Source organism: Megascapheus bottae, chromosome 34 (genome assembly GCF_031878675.1).
Source record: "Megascapheus bottae isolate mThoBot1 chromosome 34, mThoBot2.hap1, whole genome shotgun sequence".
NCBI lineage: Eukaryota > Metazoa > Chordata > Mammalia > Rodentia > Geomyidae > Megascapheus > Megascapheus bottae.
Genome location: NC_143542.1, coordinates 1,542,501 through 1,563,540, shown reverse-complemented (window position 1 = coordinate 1,563,540; position 21,040 = coordinate 1,542,501).

Below are 21,040 nucleotides of genomic sequence, written 5' to 3'. Positions count from 1 at the left end.
GTCACTCATTATATGGCTTTTGTTTCTATATCCTGGAGGTCCTTTCATTTAGCTTCATATTATCTGGCCTTATGTATCTAGGTTTTGTTCTATTGTAAATCTCTGCTAGGAGAGCCCAAGGTTTCTACTGATTTAACAAATGAGGGAAACCATTGGGCCTATGTTCCTTTGAGTCTGTCTTACTTCACTTAATACGATTTTTTCTAAGTCTTTCCATTTCCTTACAAAGGGGGCAATGCTCGACATTTTTTTTAGAATTTATTAACGATTTTTACATCATATTTTAAATGACAAGTTTAACAAAGAAGTGTTCATGAAGGGACTCTCTTATTTACAATCACTGGGACTTAGTATTTAGAACTTAATCAAAATTAGGCTAAGGGTTTGTATGTCATAGAAACATTAATTTATGAAATAAAACATTATGTCTATAGAGTCATAGGTTTTTATGTCTATATAATTATGTTTATATTTCCATTACCATGTCCATAGCATTGTGTATGCAGTTATTGAGTCCTCACTCTTGTAGTCTTTGGATTTAATAGCCACATATTAACGATACCATGCGCCTTTTGTTTCTTAGGTCTTGACTTGTCTCACTCAACATGATTCGCTCTAGATTCATCCACTTCCCTGCGAATGCCATTATTTCATCTTGTCTGTTGGCGATGTAGAATTCCATTGTGTATATATACCACATTTTCTATATCCATTCATCAGCAGTAGGGCATCTGGATTGTTTCCATCGCCTGGCTACTGTGAATAGGGCAGAGATCAACATAGCTGAGCAGATGTCCTTATAATATCTTGGGTCATGATGTTCAGGATAGATGCCCAGAAGTGGTATGATGGGATCGTAGGGAAGGTCTATTTTCAGATCTTTAAGAAACCTCCACACTGCTTTCCAGAGTGGCTGAACTAGTTTACATTCCCACCAGCAGTGTAGTAGGGTTCCTTTTTCGCTACAACCCTGCCAGCAACTGTCATTGTCTGAGTTCAGAATCTTGGCCATTCTTGTTGGGGTAAGGTGGTATCTTAGGGTTGTTTTTATTTGCATTTCCTTTATGACCATAGATGATGAACATTTTCTCATATGCTTTTCTGCCATTTTAATCTCTTCTTCTGATAAACCTCTTTTTAGTTCCCTTGCCCATTTAGTGAATGGTTTATTGGGTTTGGGGGGGATTAGTTTCTTGAGTTCCTTGTAGATACTGGATATTAAGCATTTGTCAGATGTATTGTTGGTATCTTTTCCCAGTTGGTTGGTTGTCTCTCTACTTTTGCGACTATGTTTTTACAGAAACTTTTTATTTTTAGGTAGTCCCATTTATCAAGACTCTCTCCAATCTGTTGTGACCCTGGGATTCTGTTCAGGAATCTTTTGCCTGTGCCTATGAGTTCCAGTGTCTCTTCTACTTTATCATGTAGCAGTTTCACGGTTTCTGGTCTGACGTTGAGGTCTTTGATCCACTTTGAGTTAATGCTTGTGCATGGTGAAAGGCTAGGGTCAATTTTTAGTTTTCTGCATGTGGCTACCCAGTTTTGCCAAATGCTTGACATTTTATTCTCCCTTTAATATACATAGCATTAGATATAAAAATGTCAATGGCCGGTAACAGCTCCTTTTTTATTTTTGATATTAGTAGTTTGTATTCTCTTCTCTTCCTCTCCTTCTCCCCCTCTCTTTTTTTCTTTCTTTTCCATGTGATGGCAGCTAGTTTTCATGTATTTAATTGTTCTTGTTTAAAAAAAAACATGTTTTGTTTAGTTTTGACTGATTTTTCTGGTTTTAAATTTCACTTGTTTCTATGTCAATTAATTGGATTTTTCATGTTTAAGTAATACCTCTTTCTCTTGTTTATAAAGGTGGAAACAGATTGTTGCTTATAATAATTCTGGTTTCTATTATAAAGAGGGCTTTCTCTGAATTCACCAAATTTTGATAAGCTGCATTTTATTTTAATTTAATTTAGATTTTTCAGAATATGCATTTATCACAGAAGCTGTTTACAAGTATATATTTGAATTGTCCAAGTCTCTGTAATTTTTTTCAGTTCTCTGTTATATATTTTTAGTTTAATTCTGTCATGGTCTGAGAATATACTTTGTAAGCTTTTGATTGTTCCAAATTTATTGTGATGTGTTTGATGACCCAGAATAGCACTTAACAAGACAAATATTTTGTGTGAGTGATTTTCTGCTTGCTTGGTGTATCAATTACTGAAACAAACATGAAGAACTCTTCTCCAACTGCAACAGGGCTGTTTATTTTTCTTTTCAATTCAATAAGTTTTTGCTCTATATATTTTGATAGTTCTGAAAAAATAATGTGTTTATCACTTGCTTTTCTAGAAAGTTTATCACTTTTTCTATACTGGTAGCGTTTATTTTTTATTTTCCTCTTTCCTTTTCCTACTCTGATATTTATTTATTTATTCATTCATTTCTTTATTTTTGGTTCTGCTCCTGGGGTTTGAACAAAGGGCCTGAGTGTTGTTCCTTAGGCTTTTGGGTTTTTTTTGTTTTTTTTTTTTTTGCCAGTCCCATATATGAGCTCAGGGCCTAAGCACTGTTCTTGAGCTTTTTCAAGGTTAGCGCTCTACTACTTGAGGCACAGCATCACTTCTAGTTTTTTCTATGTATGTGGTACTGAGGAATTGAACCCAGGTCTTCCTGCATGTCAGGCAAGCACTCTACCTCTAGGCTAAACTCCCAGCCACTGTCCCTTAGCTTTTATGCTCAAGGCTAGAACTCTACCAAGTGAGTCACAGGGCCACTCCCAGCTTTTTTTTTTTTTTTTTTTTGCCAGTCCTGGGCTTGAGCTCAGGGTCTGAGCACTGTCCTTGGATTTTTCTCAAGGCTAGAGCTCTACCACTTGAGCCTCAGCACCACTTCCGGCTTTTTTCTATGTATGTGGTACCGAGGAATCGAACACGGGTCTTCATGCATGCTAGGCAAGCACTCTACCACTAGGCCAAACTCCCGGCCCCATAGGAAATCTGCTCTCTTTTTTTTTCTTTTTTTGCCAGTCCTGGGCTTGAGCTCAGGGCCTGAGCACTGTCCTTGGACTTTCTCAAGGCTAGAGCTCTGCCACTTGAGCCTCAGCACCACTTCCAGCTTTTTTCTATGTATGTGGTACCGAGGAATCGAACCCGGGTCTCCATGTGTGCTAGGCAAGCACTTTAACCACTATGCCAAACTCCCGGCCCTACTCCCAGCTTTTTGCTGATTAATTGGACATAAGAGTCTCATGGATTTTCTTGCCTGGGCTGCCTTTGAACAGTGATCTTGAGATCACAGCCCCTTCAGTAACGATTAGAAGCCTGAGCCACCAACAGTGGGCTACCCTCTGATTTTCAACTGTATGTTTTATATGGCTCAATTTGTTTTCTCTTTGGGAATGTCACAAAAAAAAATGCACTTGTAAGAGCTTATTTCTTCCTTCTCTATGCAGGCTCTTAGCCTGGATTCTGTCACAAGCAATAGTAACCCAAAGCAGTGCCATTATTTCTGCTTTAAATAAGAATTTATCTACCACATCTATATAAATAATGAAAACAAAAAGATTTGGCTTACATTTATTTATTATTTTCATTATGTTTTCCTGTTTCTTTAGGTACAAAAGTTGAGATTTCTGAAAAATGTCATTTTCCTGAATATATTCAGTGACATTCTTGAAGGACGAGTCTACTAATAAGTTCCTTGAGTTTTTGTTTGCATGTGAAGGTCTCTATATGTCTTGGTCTATTTTTACCTGCCATCACAAAACATCTGCCATTGCATTGTTTATAAAGAATACAGAAAATGATGGGGAGGGTGTGGGGAAGAACCCTAGTTCAATATCAGTGGAAATGCAAGCTAGTGCAACCACTATGGAAAACAATACTGTGATTCTTCAAAAATCAAAATATAAAGCTAACGTATCATCCAAATATGGCACTTCTGGATACTTTTTCAAAATATCGCAAGAGAGGATCCAGAAAAGGCACCGGTACACTCACGTTCATTGAAACACAATTCACAGTAACCACATTATGGACACAGCCCAGATTTGCACAATGGATGAATGGATCAAAACAAAAACAAAATGAAATTTTTATGCATCTTGCAGGAAGAATGAAATGAACTTATTTTCAGGGGCATGGATGGAAAACATTATACTAAAGAAGTTATCCGGGCTCAGAAAGACAAAGGATGCGTATTTTATCTCATATGTGGATCTCAGACCCAAAATCCAACCACCCAAGTAGACACACATCAAAGCACATGCAAGTGTACATTATTTAGTTAGCTAAAGTTAGTAGATGCAGGAGTGAAACCCCATGATGCACGTATGTATGAAGTATATGCTAGATGCCTATAGTTATATTGAGCCATGAGAATAAAATAACAATACCCAACATGTGTCTTACATTTCTGAATTCTTACACAAAGCATTATAATAATAGGATTACAATAAAAAGGATAATTCTGAGATATGGCCTACATTTACTATACAAGTTTGAGCATGGGGAAGTGGGGAAGTAGATAATAGAAATTAATCAGTTTATAGCTGGAAGGCTAAATTATCAAGAGACTGCTCTACATTCTTGAATGTATGTCAAAATCGTAACCCAAAACCTAATATAGACAAATCTTTGTACCCTCCAATCCAAAAGCAACAAATGCTTCTCCTGTGGACTCTTCTCCTGCCCTGTAACTTTCCTCAGCTCACATTGCCTGTTCTGTCCTCTATGTAATAAAAAGTAGGCTCAATGTAAATAATGTATGATTTCCTTCCCCAAATTTTCATTATATAAACATTCTTACTTGATGAATCATGAAAGAAAGTAGCCAAACTCCATCCAGAGAGGGAACCAAAGAGAAATCCAGTGGAGTCCTCTACAACTGTGGTTTATATAGTCCTGGCCCCTCCTCTGGGCTTTGTGCTCATTGCTCGTTGGCTTGTGCTGATACTACCCTGTCTCTTTCATTGGTTGAGTGTGAACCCAGGGAAATATGGGAAGAAGAATCATTTGCATGAGAACCCAAGGCATTATGGGAACAAGAAACAACAGTATGAGCCTCATGCTGTTGGCCACATATTATGTCTGCCACTTTTTATCCCTAGCTACCAAACAGTTCCCCTTTCAATCTCTCTCTCAAAACCAAATTAAAAGCGAAGACAACTGACTTAGCTTGGCTGGCTTAAACCATGATCCTCAGATCTCAGCCTCCTAAATTGCTAGGATGGCAGGCATGAACCAGTAGCCTCGTGCAAAAATGTTTGGTTTTAATTATTCATTAAACCCTAAACATATGCATCATTAGTCTGTGTTGCAGAGAATGTAGCAGGAAGAACCCAGGAGCCAGTGGCTCACCCCTGTAATCTGATGGAAAGTATAAGATACTCTTACCTTCAATTAATACCAAATAAAGCAAGAAGTGGAGCCGTGGCTCAAGTGGTAGAGCAGTAGCCTTAAACAAAAAAAAACTAAGGATCAGTGCCCAGTCCCCAAGTTCAAGGCCCAGGAATAGCACACACACACACACACACACACACACACACACACACACACACACTCCATAAACATTCCAGCACAGCAATACAACTATAAGTAATAATTATAAATTATAAAGTTTTAAGAAGCTAGAAGGGATTTTTGAATGCTTTGGCCACAAAGAATTGATTAATCAACACTTGAGATTAATGTTCTTAGCCTGGTTTAAATATTATATAATGTATGCAAATATAGAACATTTCACAGTATCCCATTAAGTACAATTTTGTTTCTTAATTTCAGTACAAAAGAAAAATAACCAAATAATGGTTTAAAACATAGCAATAAACCTATAAACATATTTTAAACCTTACTTAATTCCTTGAGATATTTGAATTCTTTTTTTTTTGTTTTTGCCAGTTCTGGGCTTGAACTCAGGGCCTGAGCACTGTCCTTGGGCTTTCTCAAGGTTAGAGCTCTACCACTTGAGCCACAGCACCATTTTGAGCTTTTTTTTTCTATATATGTGATACCAAAGAATTGAACCTGGGTCTTCGTGCATGCTAGGCAAGCACTCTACCACTAGGCCAAACTCCCGGCCCTGATATTTGAATTCTTACATACAAACTTATTGTATTCTGTTCGTAAATATCTAAAAAAACATGTTTGCCTTTCTGAAGTAATTAGTTTATTAATTTACTGTGCCAGGATTTGAACTCAGAGCGTTGCATTCTTGCTTCTGGCTTCTTGATGATTAACAGGAGATAGGAGTCTCCTGGACTTTCTCCTTGAGCTGGCAGATCCCAGTCTCTCAAGTAGGTAAAATTACAGGCATGAGCCACCAACACTCAGCCTGAATAAATAAATTTAAATGTAGAGTTTCCACATGAATCGTTCTCCATCCACTAGTAAGAAAATGCAAAATGTGCCATCATAAAGACATTCCCTAAAACTGTTCTTTTTGTTCCAACTATCTCAATTGCTTTGCAACTTGAGATAAACTGTGTAGACCAATGAGGTTTCCTTTGCTGCAGTAATCATTTCTGATGCACTCACATAAAGAGAAGTAAGAATTAAGTGTACAATTCTTTTATGCAGAAAATTAGTCTATTTTTCAGCCTCCCTTTCATTAGTAGGAAATTACATTCTGCCTATTTTCTGAATTTTACTAAATGAAAAGAGCAAAGTGATAAAAGAGAAACCAACTAAAAGCTTTGGTTCCAGTTCATCAAATTTAATTTTAATTATTAACAGTTAATCAAAATAAGGCCCTGGAGGAAAGGCACAGAAACTAGGATTTCTTAAGAGAAAATAAAAGACTCAGAAGGTGTAGAAACAGGAGTGACTAGCTCTCCACAGAGCTTCCTGGAGGACTGACCTGAGCCCGCATTGCTGGGGTTGGGGATCTCTTAGAAATAGTTCCTGTGGCAAACTCACCGCGTCGTGAAATGAATGTGTTGGCCAAGTGAATGGAAATTCACCAAAAAAAGCTACATCTAAATGAAAGATCCTGCAGATGTTTAACCTTGGCGGGCCATAACATCAGAACTGACTAAGGATGAGGTGCTGTAGGCCAAGAGCCAGGATGATGACCCATAAAAGTCATTCACTTTCACATTCATTATGATCTAATGTTCATACCATTAGTATTTAGATAAAAGTCTCAGTAAGAACTTCTGTGTGTGCCTGTAGTAGGGCTTGAATTCAAGGTCTCTCACTCTTGCTTGTCTTTTATTTTTGCTTGAAACTCTTCAAAGTTAGAAGCCAGTCTGTGAAGAAAAGGCAGTAAGATTCCATCTTCAATTAACTAGAAATAGCTGAGCTGGAGGTATGCCTTGAACGTCAGCCATGAGCAAGACAGTGGAGTTAGATTGTGAGGCCTGGAGTTCAAACCCCCGTACATACAAATATATTGACTCAAGTAGGTATGTAGTGAGGGTTCCAGTGGTGTAACTCCTTTGAACAACTAACAACATTTACAAAACCAGCACCAGGAAGCTAAAACATTGCTGTTGGGAGGAGGGGAAAGACAACAGGAGGAAAGGGAGACCAGTGAAAAGAAGGGTGAGTGGATGCACGCATAATGTTCAATATGCGTAGTGAAAGTGGAACCAGGGAATGTCAGAGGATGGCTAGGGCTGGAAGAGATAAAGGTGTGACAATAGTGAACTCACAAATGCACATACCAAACTGAAATCCTTGCATACTACTTAAAGATAATGAGACAAATTATAAAGAAGAATCTGCTGTTGGTTACTTAAGGGTCTTTTTTTCCCCCTCTTCTCTGTAGCACATAAGTGAGAGAGAGAGAGAGAGAGAGAGAGAGAGAGAGAGAGAGAGAGAGAGAGAGAGAGAGAGAGAGAGAGAGGGAGGGAGGGAGGGAGGGAGGGAGGGAGGGAGGGAGGGAGGGAGGGAGGGAGGGAGGGAGGGAGGGGGGGAGGGGTGTAATTTAGGTCCTAGCATTCTTGCTTGGCATTTTTGCTCAAGGCTAGCACTCTATTTCAATTCTGTTTGTTGTTTTTTTGGGGGGGGGTTGTTGTTTGTTTTGCTATTGTTGTTTTTTATACTGGTTAATTGCACTTTTCAGCTAGGCTGGCTTTGAACTGTGGTCCTCAGATCTCAGCCTTCTTAGTAATTAGGATTGCAGGTATGGGCTACTAGCACTTGGCTCTGAGAAGCTTTTGATGGTGATAGGGAGTTGCAGGAAGTCAGGCAATAGTATGGTTGAAGGGTTCTCCAGGACCTCCTATAGAGTTCAGTATTCCCTGTGGGGTATTAAGAGAGCTGGGTGGTAATCTCTGTCATTTTGCAATGAAGCTCTTGGGAAGTGAAAAGGGTTAGAGTAGAACCACACAATCAGATTCTAGTCGCTTAATAACAAGCATACACAAGCACATGCACATATACATACATGCTTCCTGACTTGCCACATAATGGCATACACTGATTCATGGTCTTCTGGCAAGAAGTCCATCTTCAAAGGAGACTACTAGACTTCACACCTCCAGAACTATGAGCCAAAATGACCTTTTCTTCTTTATATCGTATGCTGCCTTGGGTAATTTATTATAGTGATGAAAAATGAATAAACACAAATATCTTTGTATTCTGACTACTTGCATCTTTGACACTGGGCCCTTCCAGAAAACTATTCTCTAGATTTGATCAGCATTATTCATGACCATCTCAGTCACCCAAGGCATTCTTGTCATTGAATTAAAGTTACTGAGAAATTGTATCTACAATGTGCTTTATATATTTACACATTTCTCCCAAAAGCCACTTTTGGTACGCTTATGAAATAACAAACAATTCTTGATATTTTCAGGTGTCTTGGTAGTTAAGTATTGCCTTAATTTTAACACAAATAATAAAGAACAAGCTTGGAGTAACTTTTCTCTGAGCACTGATCACATACACAGAAAAAGCAGGAAGTGGTGCTGCGGCTCAAGTGGTAAAGTGCTAGCCTTGAGAAAGCCCAAGGAAAGTGCCCAGACCCTGAATTCAAGCCCCAGGACTGGCAAATTAAAAAAAATAATTCGTTGTAAAGGTGTTGTACAGATGGGTTACAGTTATATAAGGCATTTGTTGTCAAACATTGTTACCCCTCTCTCACTTTCTCCCACTTTCCCTTCACCCCAAATTGTTAAGTTCACTTCCAACATAGTGTCTTGGGAGTATTGCTGTTATATTGGTTCATCCTTTGTCCTTTGTCTTATCATTTTGTTATTCCTCTTCCCTCCCCCCAAATCAGAAACACACACACACACACACACACACACACACACACACACACGACACAGAACCAAAATCAAGATCAGTGACATCAAGAGATAAACCAAAAAGAAAAAAAAAAAGAATTTCACACAGTACATTAGAAACACTAACAACATCATCAACAAAACCTTTGTTTCTGTATCTTGGGATTCATTTTGGTTCGCATCATTTTATATAGTCATATGTACATAGCTAGGAGCTATTGTGACCCTCTGCTAGGACTATCCTAGATTATACTATTACAAATGAGGGAAACCATGAAGCCTGTGTTTCTTTAGGTCTGGCTTATGTCACTTAATATAATTTTTCCCCAAGTCTTTCCATTTCCCTATGAATTTAGCAATGGAAGCATAGGAATCAATTGTGTATCCATACCGCATTTTCTCGAACCATTTATCTACTAAGGTTCATCTGGGCTGGTTCCATATCTTAGCAATTGCAAATAATGCTGCAATGAACATAGTTGTTCTGGTGGCATTAGCATGGCCTTGTTTGTGTTTGTTTGGGTAAATACCCAGGAGTGGGATTGCTGGATCCCAGTCTTTTTTTTTTTTTAATTTAATTTTGTTGTCGAGGTGATGTACAGAGGGGTTACAGTCACTACATAAGATAATAAGTACCTTTCTTGAACATTGTTACTTTCTCCCTCATTTTCCTCCCATTTTTCCTCCCCATCAAGTCCCTCCCCCAAGTTATGTTGAGCTTTTTTTTTTTTTGAGGAACCGCCATACTGCTTTCCAGAGTTGTTGAACCCATTTACATTTCACCAACAGTGAAGTAGCGTTCCCTTTTGGCCACCTCCCTGACAGCATCTGTTATTGTTTTCTTGATAATGGCCATTCTAACTGGGGTGCGGTTTTGATTTGTATTTTATTTATGGCCAGAGATGTTGAACTTTTTTCTGTCTATTGACTATTTTTATTTCCTCTTCAGAGAAGTCTCTTTCTAATTCTTTAACCTACCTATAAATAGGGTGGTTGTTTCTTTGAGGACTTTTTTTTTTACTGGGGGGGATTAATTTTTTGAAGTAGCTAGAATTTTTAATCTTGTTTACAAAGAAAGAAACTGATGACAGGACAGATTATACAAAAATGTGTAGAATTGTTCAAGTCAGGAGCTGAACAGAGCTGTGAACTCTCCACTGGGCATAAATTGATTGCACTAAACCTAGCTGGGACTGGCTGTTGGTCTCCACTCTCTTTGATATCAGGGTTTTTTTTTTCCCAAGCAGCCACATAATTATCCACTGGCTATTTGCAGAGTTGTACTTGGGAGGAAAAAAGATCCAAAGCCTTCATATAGAGGAAATAAAGATTTTTAGAATCTGTAGCGAAGAAATCATCTAGCCACTTAGATGAGAGTTAAAATTGCTTTTCTCTAACTCTGGAAGGAAAAGGGATCAAAGGAACAGGCTTTTCACATTTCTACTCATTGCTAGCCATTTTTTATTTGCTTCAAAAGAAAACTCTTTCTTCTACCTGAGCATGTTTTTGTTTCAAGTAAACATTGTATGTGGGAGGAAGGACTTTTCTGAGAGAGAAAGAGACATGCTTTATAGACTTCATTCCAAGGCACATTTTCTGTCTGCCCATCATTTGATAGCTCTCTGTCTATTGCAATGGTTTTGTCCTGAAGTATAATATATAACAAGTGATTACTCGCAGCCCACGCCTAAAGTAGACTGTCCTCCACTTATCAGAACACTGCTATTTTTTATTGTTACCAACCAAGATAAATTTTTAAATTCTTGATGTTTAGTTTTTAAAATCCTCTACCTGGCCAATACTTTAAAACAACCTCCTGGCAGGTGGGGTACAAATGGCACTGTGTGTGTGTGTGTGTGTGTGTGTACATGCGCGTGCACACCAATATTGGGGCTGGAACTCATGGCTTGGTACTAACCCTTAGCTTTCTTGATCAAGGCTGGAACTCTACCACATTAACCACTGCTCCACGCCTGGTTTTTGGTGGTTAATTGGAGATTAGAGCTTCAGGACTCTCCTGTCCAGTCTGGCTTCAAATCAAAATCCTCAGACCTCAGCCTCCTGAGGCACTAAGATTACGGTCATGAGCCATCAACATTCAGCTACATTTCTGTTTTCCTAACAAGAGTTTAGGGTTCATTGTCATCCATGTTGGCTTCTAGAGAAAAGATTTATAATTATATATATTAGCTGGATGCCTGTGGCTCATGTCTACAATCCTAGCTACTCAGGAGGCTGAGATCTGAGAATCACAATTCAAAACCAGCCAATCTACCTAAAAGTCAAAAGTGGAGCTGTGTCTCAAGCAGTATAGTGCTAGCCTTGAGCTATAAAAAGCTGGAATACTGCCCATGACCTCAGTTCAAGCTCAAGACTAGAACAAAAAAAATTATATTTTACAAAAGCATCTGAATGATAAAACAAATTTAAAGAGAGTAGTCATCAAAGAGTGAAAGGACAAACAGAAATTTCAGACAGAAAAGGAGACGAGGGGAAGATATACATAGCTACGAGATGTATGACTTAGGTAACCTCTAGGAAATTTCCAGAAAATAAAATATTGAGTCTCCTTTTATAAAAAGCTTTTGCCTACCCTCATTTGTCATAATCAGTAGAAACCTTGGGCTCTACTAGCAGAGATCTGCAATAGAGCAAAGCCTTGATACATAAGGCCATATAGTATGAAGCTAATTGAAAGGACCTCCAGGATACTGAAACAAAAGCCATATAATGAATGATTGTTGTTCTTAATGTACTATGTTATCCCTCATCTCCTTTGCTGTCCCTTGGGTATCTCATATTGTTACAGTATCTCACTTTGTTATCTGATATATTGAATTTATTTGTATTTGGTTATCTGAAACTTGATAGGGAAGGGGGGAAAACCAATACGGGGAGTGGGTGGTGGGTGGGGGGAGGGTAATAGGTACCAAGACATGTGAAAGGGTATCAATGTATGTGAATTAATGCACCTTCTATCTGGCAAATATCATGTAACCCTTTTATTAACTACAATAAAAATATATTAAAAAAAGCTTTTGCCTATTTTTTAGGCAACGGCTCTCATTTTATCCAACTCAGCTTGTTTAGATGATATCCATGCCAATATAAGAACAGTTAAGGAAATGTATAAAGAAAAAATAGCCAATTATCCTACTATAAAAACAAAGTGATTAATTTTCAGATGTGTGTCTGTGTTTATCACACATCAATAAAGTTCTGCAGAGTTCAATTATGCCAGTAATTTACTGGCTATGTTTTCTCTCTCTTTATAATGGTCTTCTGCACAGAAATTGAGCCCACAGCCTTTGATGACTTACAGCGAGACACCGGTTGAAGTAATGCAGTATCACACTGTGGATTAAATTCCTTGGAATAAGTATCTTAGGAAATCATTGAGTATTAAGAATGAATTAATCTTGCAGTCAAATCTAGGCAGCAGGCACTGTTAGATGCTTTAGTAATTTGTCAATAGTAAATACAGAATATCATATTGTATGTATAAAGAGGTTTGATAAGTTGCTTTGCATTTGTCCCAAATAATTACAGCAAAGCTCACTGCAGTAAATCATATACATTTAGGCTGACTGGATCTCCACTGGCCAGGGCTTCCTCTGAGCAAGTGAGAAACTGGTTTTGATGATATGTCTTTTTATGGCATCTCTCTCAGTATTGTGTGAGCCTTGTAATGAAAAGGAAAACTTCCAAGCAGACTAAAACTCATGTTTTTTTTTGGAAATGTTTTCACTTTTCTAGTTGATGTCTATGTGTATGTGTGTGGGTGTGAATATGTGTGTATGTATGTGTCTGTGTGTATCTGTGTGTGCATGTCCTGTATAGCTTTCTTCAGTGTACCGAAGTATTCAGTATATATAACTCTTTTACCTTCATAGTTAGGTTCAGTCCTAATTATTTTATTCTTTTTTATGCTATGATAAGCAAACTTATTTTTTTAATTTATTTTGTTTCTTGCTTCTATTGCAGACATTATACATCAAGGGCGTTTGGAGGATCAGCAAAACATTTTTTAAAGAATTTATTAACGTTGATTTTTACATCATATTTTAAATGACAAGTTTAACAAACAAGTGTTCAAGGAGGGAATCTCTATTTACAATCACTGGGACTTAGTATTTAGAACTTAATCACAATTAGGATAAGGGTTTGTATGTCATAGAAACATTAATTTATGAAATAAAACATTATATATAGAGTCATAGGTTTTTATGTCTATATAGTTATGTTTGTATTTCCATTATCATGTCCATAGCTTTGGGTATGCAGTTATTGAGTCCTCGCTCTTGTACTCTTTGGATCTAATAGCCACATATTAAGGATACCATGTGCCTTTTGATCCTTAGGTCTTGACTTGTCTCACTCAACATGATTCGCTCTAGATTCATCCACTTCCCTGCGAATGCCATTATTTTATCTTGTCTGTTGACGATGTAGAATTCCATTGTGTATATATACACATTTTCTGTATCCATTCATCTGCAGTAGGGCATCTGGATTGTTTCCATCGCCTGGCTATTGTGAATAGTGCTGAGATGAACATAGCTGAGCAGGTGTCCTTATAATATCTTGGGTCATGCTGTTCAGGATAGATACCAGAAGTGGTATGGCAGGATCGCAAGGAAGGTCTATTTTCAGTTCTTAATTTTCTTTTCCAGAGTGTTTATTGCTTTGGCTAGGGATTTTCAAGCACCATGTGGAACAGAAGTGACGAGACTGGGTGTCTACGTTTCCTTCCTGCTCTTGAGAGAAACCCTTTCACATTTTCATGCTATGTCATCTAAGGCTCTTCAAACATACCCTTTGTTAGGTGGAAGAACTTTGCTTATGTCTCTAATTTCAGCTTGTTGTTTTGACAGTATTGACGCCTGATCTTCAAGCTTGCTTAGCTTACTTGCTCAACTGGTGCTCTGCTATTTCATGTACACCTCCAGCCCTGCCTTTGGCTGGTTAATTGGTGATTGGCGTATTGGACTTTTCTGCCCAGGCTGTCCTCAAACCAATGATCCTACAGAGATTCAAAGCTATCCTATATTCTCCATTTTGGGGGGAAAGAATTTGATTAAGGTTTGAGTTTCTTCTTTAAATGTCTCATAGGTTTTTCTAGTGAATTCATCTGTTATCTGTCCTTGGGATTTTCTTAGTTGAAGGTTTTCTTTTTTTAAAACTGAGTCAGTCTCCTTACTAGGCGTAGTATTTTTAGATTTCCTATTTCTTCATAATTAAATTTTAGTAGGTTGTATAATTCAAGAAATGTCTCCATTTCTTGTAAGTGGGTCTAATTTGTTCATACATACATAATTCATAGCAGTTTCGTATCATCTTTTTTATTTTGTGACACTAGTTGTAACAGTCCTTCTTTCATTTCTAACTTTAGTTATTCAAATCTTTCTTCTTTTTTTTTCTTTTAGTTTATCTAGTTAAGAGATGTAAGCTTTTCAAAGTTTTTCAAAAGCCTGATACTGTTTGCTTGCGCCTGTCATTTATCTACTCAGGAAGTTCAAATCTGAGAAGTGTGGTTTGAAGCCATTCGAGGAAGAAAAGTCTAAAAGGCTCTTACCTCCAATTAACCAAAGAGTGGAAAGTAAGGCTGTGGCTCAAGTATTAGAGCACCAGCTCCAAGAGAAAAAGCAAACCCCACTACTAGCATACACACCAAAAATAATTGTCACTGTACCAAAACTTTTACCACCCTTAGACCCAACAGAACAGAAAGACAGAGTGATTAGAAACCAAAGTGGATGTTTGAGAAGAAAAGTCACTGTGGGTGGAAGAACTCGGTCCTCTTGAAAGTTTCTTCATTTCTTTGAACACCAGAAGAAAACTTAACCTTTTATTGACCTGCTAGAGCTGTAGAGTGCCCATCAATTGTGAGAGATGAAGCAGTGTTGGAGAGAGTTGTGAATTGGTAACCTTGAAGAGCTTACTGGGACATTTTTCTCCCATTTTCTGTGCAGTATGTCAATTGCCTTGTGATGATATCTTCTATTACAATTCTCTTGATTTCTCACCTATTCTGATAGGAAGTATGTTCTTTGTTGTTCCTTCTCATTTGTTATTATTATTAAGTTGTCAAGCATAATCTTTGGCTGGAGACAGTGGCACATACCTGTCATCTTCATTACTTGGGAAACTGAGATCAAGAGATTGACATTTAGGGCCAGCTTGAGCCTACACTCAAGATTCCTTCTCAAATAATAGCTGGATACGATGGCATGTGTCTCATCCCAGCTACACAAGAAGTGTAAACAGGATTGCAGTTTATGGCTAGCACAGGCAAAAAGTGAGAACCTATTTGAAAAACAGTAAAAAAAAAAAAAGGGGGGGGGCCTGGAGATATTACTCAAGTAGCAGAGTATCTGTCTAGAAAGTTTGAAGTCTTGAGTTCAAACTTTAGTATTGACAAAATAATAAGTGAAGTAAACATAAAGTGTGTTCATCTTAGCCACCAAACATGAGAGAGTTGTGTTGAGTTTATTCAAGTTCTCTTGTGAGAACAATTTGCATGGTGCTTTCTTTTCCAAAATTGCTTTTTCAGAGAACTCTTGTGAGATTAATTTAACATTTATCACAATAGCTTTTGAAGGGTAACACTCATTTTAAGACTGCCCACAATTCATTTTTTTAAATTTCTCTTGCGAAAACAGTGCTGGAAAATCTTCCCAAGGCAATAGCAGATGTATTTCTCTGTCTCTGTCTCTGCCTCTGTCTCTGTCTCTATCTCTGTCTGTCTCTCACTGAAATTGAAGGCAGAAGGAATCCACGGTGAGGGAAATACATGCTCAGGCTTTCTAAATGATTGTGGCTCTTTAGGGAGACCTTAGAGTTGCTATTTTCCCAACCCAAGTGTGTTCTTCCTGGTGGGTAAACTGGGCTTTCCTTTTAGTACAAACGACCTTTACCTTCTTCACACCCTGCCCTGCACATAAGCATTTTGAAAGATATTTTGGGTCTACTTCAAGTTCATAAGACACACAAGTTAAAAAATCTAATTAGGGGGAGCATATACAAATTGAATATACTGGACAAAGGAATGTTGCATGCCCTAGGTGAGATAGAGAGCTCATGAATTCATCAACTAGTTCAGGGTGGCAATTTAAAAAATTACAGGTGAGTATACAGTAAAGACATTTATATACACGTGTTCATTGCTGTACTATTTTATCTTAACCAAGTGATGGGAACAACCCACATGCCCTAATGGGCAAGTAGACCAAGAAAACGTGAGCTATACAAATGGTACAACTCCTCTGAACAATTAGCTGAAAGTTTAACAAACTAAATACCAGGAAGCTGAAATATGTCTTGTCTGAAAGAGCCAGAGGAAGAGGAAGAAGGGTGGGCAACTTCAGTCATAATACTCAATCTATATGTAAAACAGGAACCAGGTAACCTGAGGAGTTGAGTAAGGATGGGAGAGATGAGAGAGGATGATGGAAGGGGTAACACTGGTTGAGGTGAATTGTACTCATAAAATGACATATTGAGTTGACAACCCTTCGCACAACCACCTAAAGGTAATAATTTAAACAAATAAACAAAACCCCCTGAGCTGAATGCCAAAGGCTTACACCTAGAATCAAAGCTACTCGGAAGGCTGAGATCTGAGGATTATGTTTTGAATCCAGCTTGGGCAAGAAAGCCCATGAGAATGGGATCTCCAATCAACCAGCAAAAAGCCAGAAATAGAGTTGAGGTTCAAGGGATAGAGTGCTAGCTTTGAATGCAAAAGCTTAGGCACAGTGCCCAGGCCCTGAGTTCAATCTGCAGGACATCACAAAACAACAGCAGGAAAAATAAAAAGCAGAAAACAATCTCTGGATTGCTTGCTTCTGGAATTCTCCATTTCCTATTTTCAGACTGAAGATCATCACAAGCGATTGAGCCCATGGATGAGAGTGGGGTGCACTGTATAATTATGTTACATTACAGGAAGTGCTCTATGCGCTTTCTCCAGGCAGTTAATTGCACGTTTGCAATCCTAGCATCCTGTCGATTCAGACGGGTGTTTTCAATACATCCTGAGTGGATGGTTAATCCACAGAACCTTGTCTGAGGATTAAATTTATCCTCTTTGGAGTGTTGAAGGGCAAGCAGGAGACTCAAGTTCGTGCTATAGAGTGAGCGCAGGACAAAGACATGTCAACCATGAGTGACTGCAGAGAGAAGAGAAGTATCTGCAATCAAGGAGGAAGTACTGGTGTTTGAATTCTGGTGGTGATACTGACTAGGGGCAGGTGTGTTTTTTCTACCCATTAAAGAATGAAATGGCAGGGGAAGATTGAAGGTAAAAGAATAAATTTATTTGATTGTCGAAGGAAAGCTAGGAAAGAAAAGCAGCAAAATGCTCCAAGTAAAGAGACTCCAAAGAGGAGTCCAGTGGAATCTTCTCAGAAGGTGGTTTGTATAGTACAGGGCTTCTCTCATATCCCCTCCCCGGGCTTTGCACTGATTGCTTAGTGGCCTGGGCCTGTACCACTCTGGTTGTTTTCATTGGTTGAGCATACACCCGGGGCATTATGGGAAGAAGAGGCATTTGAGCAGGAGCCTGAGACACTAAGGAAACAAAGAAGGCTATGATGAGATATGTTATTAGCCACCTACCACTTTTTATCCCCACTTACCTATCATTTCCCTGTAATCTCCAGTGTGCTTTTCTCTGATTAGCTTTAATGTCTTGAGGGCCATTCCAGAGCTGGAGTGGCAAGTCCCCTACTTGCCTTTCCCAGGTTGCACACATCTCCAGGAGATAAAGCTTCACCTACCAGCCTCCCTTTCCAACAGGCCTCCAGCCAGGAACTTAATGGCCTTCAAGGAATTAATTGATGACTTGACAAGCTTGCAGAGTTTCCCCACAGCTACCAGGCGAGCCAAATTACTTTCATTGTCTGCCACGCTGAATTTATAACCAGTGGCCTTTCTAAATTGAAAGAAATGATTTAGTGACAGCCCAGCCTGCAGCAGTCATGAATCTGCATTTTACACCGCGCTGCAGACGTCAAAAGGGAGCTGGGTTCATTTTCCTCTTGTCCAAACGATAATATGTTGTAATGGAATGAAGGGCAGAGGCTGGTGAGTTCCTCTCAGTCCCTGGGTTACGTAAGTTGCTTGAACACAGCAATGACAGCAAAACAGTTCTCTCAGAATTTGGACATTTTTCATGATTTTCATGCCAGCACTGAAACACGTTAGCTATAGAAAAGAATGTCAAAGTTGACCACATCTTCTAGGCATACCGAGGAGACACTCAGGAGTTTTTTTCTTCCCTCTGCACCCTCTTTTAAGATTAAAAGGGACCATTAGGGGACAGGAAAGATAGACAAGCAGACAGTGAAATTCATTTTTCTCCTTCCTTCCTTCCTTCCTGCCTGCCTGCCTGCCTTCCTTCCTTCCCTCTCTCCCTCCCTTCCCCCCCTCTCCTTCCCTCCTCTCTCCCTCCCTCCCTCTTCTTTGTGCCCATCCTGGAGCTTCAACTCAGTAACTCAGGGCAGAGTACTGTCCTTGAATGAGTTTTTTTTTCTCAAGGCTAGCACCCTCACTTGAACCATGGTTCCACTTCCAGCTTTTTGCTTGTTAATTGGAGATTCCGTACCTCGTAGATTTCAATGCCTGAGCTGGCTTCAGTCCTCAAATTTCAGCCTCCTAGATAGCTAAGATTACAGATTTAAGTCCCCCAGTTCCAGGCTATAAAATCACATTATTTTAAATAAATATCAAAAGGAACTGACTGAAATTGGAACCAGGAAGCAAAACAGTTAAACACTAAATTTTAAACACTAAGTTACAAGGTCTGGGAGAGCTAATCAGAGTTTGCTTTTTTCACCTGCCCTCCCCTTTGAAAAGGTAACAACTTGGCAACTCCCTGAAAATGGTTACTGACAGTAAGGAAGCCCTAAAGCTTACCCGTTGTCACTTACTGTATTTTGGGTAGACCCAAAAACATTTCCATATTTTAGAACACTAAATAACACCCATCTTGGCTACCAGAATCATGGCCTATGGTTGGGGGCTGCTATATGTGTATTTCCCCCAACTCAGAGAAGAGAGTAGTTTTCAATCTTTAACTCCCATTTCCTGCATGGGAAACATGGAATGCTTCTCTCTAATGTAGCCTTGTCAAGCTAAAATAAATCTTCGCTAAAATTTTTGTTTGGTGAAATTTTCCTCTTGTTAGGCACCCTGATTTTTTTTTAGCCATTGATCTGTGGTTTTGTGTGGAAACTGGGTAACTGAGGAAAGCCATCAAACATTCTTCAGTGATACATCCATCATTATAGCTCAGACAGTCCCACAGGACTGTGTACATTTTGTATGCCTGGTACACTTGTAGAATATTTATGCTCTGCTCTGACACAGGCAGGTTCCAATGTGATTACCTCCCTCTCTTTCTCTCTCTCTCTCTCTCTCTCTCTCTCTCTCTCTCTCTCTCTCTCTCCCTCCCTCCCTCCCTCCCTCCCTCCCTCCCTCCCTCCCTCCCTCCCTCCCTCCTCCTCCTGGAGATGGATTAGATATGAGAGGCAGGCATTTTTTTCTTTTATTTTTTTATTAAACGATTTTATTAACACTGATTTTTTAAAATCATATTTCAAATGTCAAGTTTAACAAATAAGGATTCAAGAATGAGATCCCCATATGCAATCACTGGCACATAAATTTAAGAACAAAATTTAAGCTGAGAGTTTGTATGTCAGAGACACATATTGATCTATTTATCATTAGGTGTACAGAATATATATTCCATCATAGATTTTCATGTTTAGTTATGTTTATATCACCAAGCTCATGTCAATGACCTTGAGTATCTGAGTAGAGTCATCACTCTTGTACTGTTTGAATCTAATATCCACATATCAAGGACACCATGCGCCTTTTGTTACTTTGGTCTTGACTTATCTCACTCAACATGATTTGCTCTAGCTTCATCCACTTCCCAGAGAATGCCAGTATTTTATCTTGTCTGTTGGCTATATAGAATTCCATTGTATATACATACCACATTTTTTTTGCCAGTCCTGGGCTTTAAGCTCAGGGCCTGAGCCCTATCCTTGGACTTTCTCAAGGCTAGAGCTCTACCACTTGAGCCTCAGCACCACTTCCAGCTTTTTTCTATGCATGTGGTTCCAAGGAATCGAACCTGGGTCTTCGTGCATGCTAGGCAAGCACTCTAGCACTAGGCCAAACTCCTGGCCCTGGCATACCACATTTTTTTATCCATTCACCTGCAGTAGGGCATCTGGGTTGTTTCCATTGCTTGTCTGTTGTGAATAGTGCAGAGATGAACATGGCTGTACAGGTGTCCATATATCCTGGGTTATGATGCTCCGGGCAGATGCCCAGGAGTGGTATGGCTGGGTAGTGGGGAAGGTCTATTTTAGTTTTTTGAGGAACCTCCAAACTGCCATCCAGAGTGATTGTACTAGTTTACATTCCCACCAGCAGTGCAGTAGGGTTTCTCTTTCTCCACATCCCTGCCAGCATTTGGCATTGTCTTAGTTTAGAATGTAGGCCATTCTGACTGGGGTAAGATGGTATAATAGGGTTGTTTTATTTGCATTTCCTTCATGACCATGGATGCTGAACATTTTCTCATGGCTGTTTTTTGTTTTGTTTTTGCCATTTTAACCTCTTGTTTTGATAGGTCTCTCTTTAGTTCCCTTGTCCATTTAGTGATTGGTTTGTTGGGTTTGAGGGGTATTAGTTTTTGAGTTCCCTGTAGATATCAGATATTAAGCATTTGTCTGATGTATTGTTGGTAAATATCGTTTCCCAGTTGGTTGGCTGCCT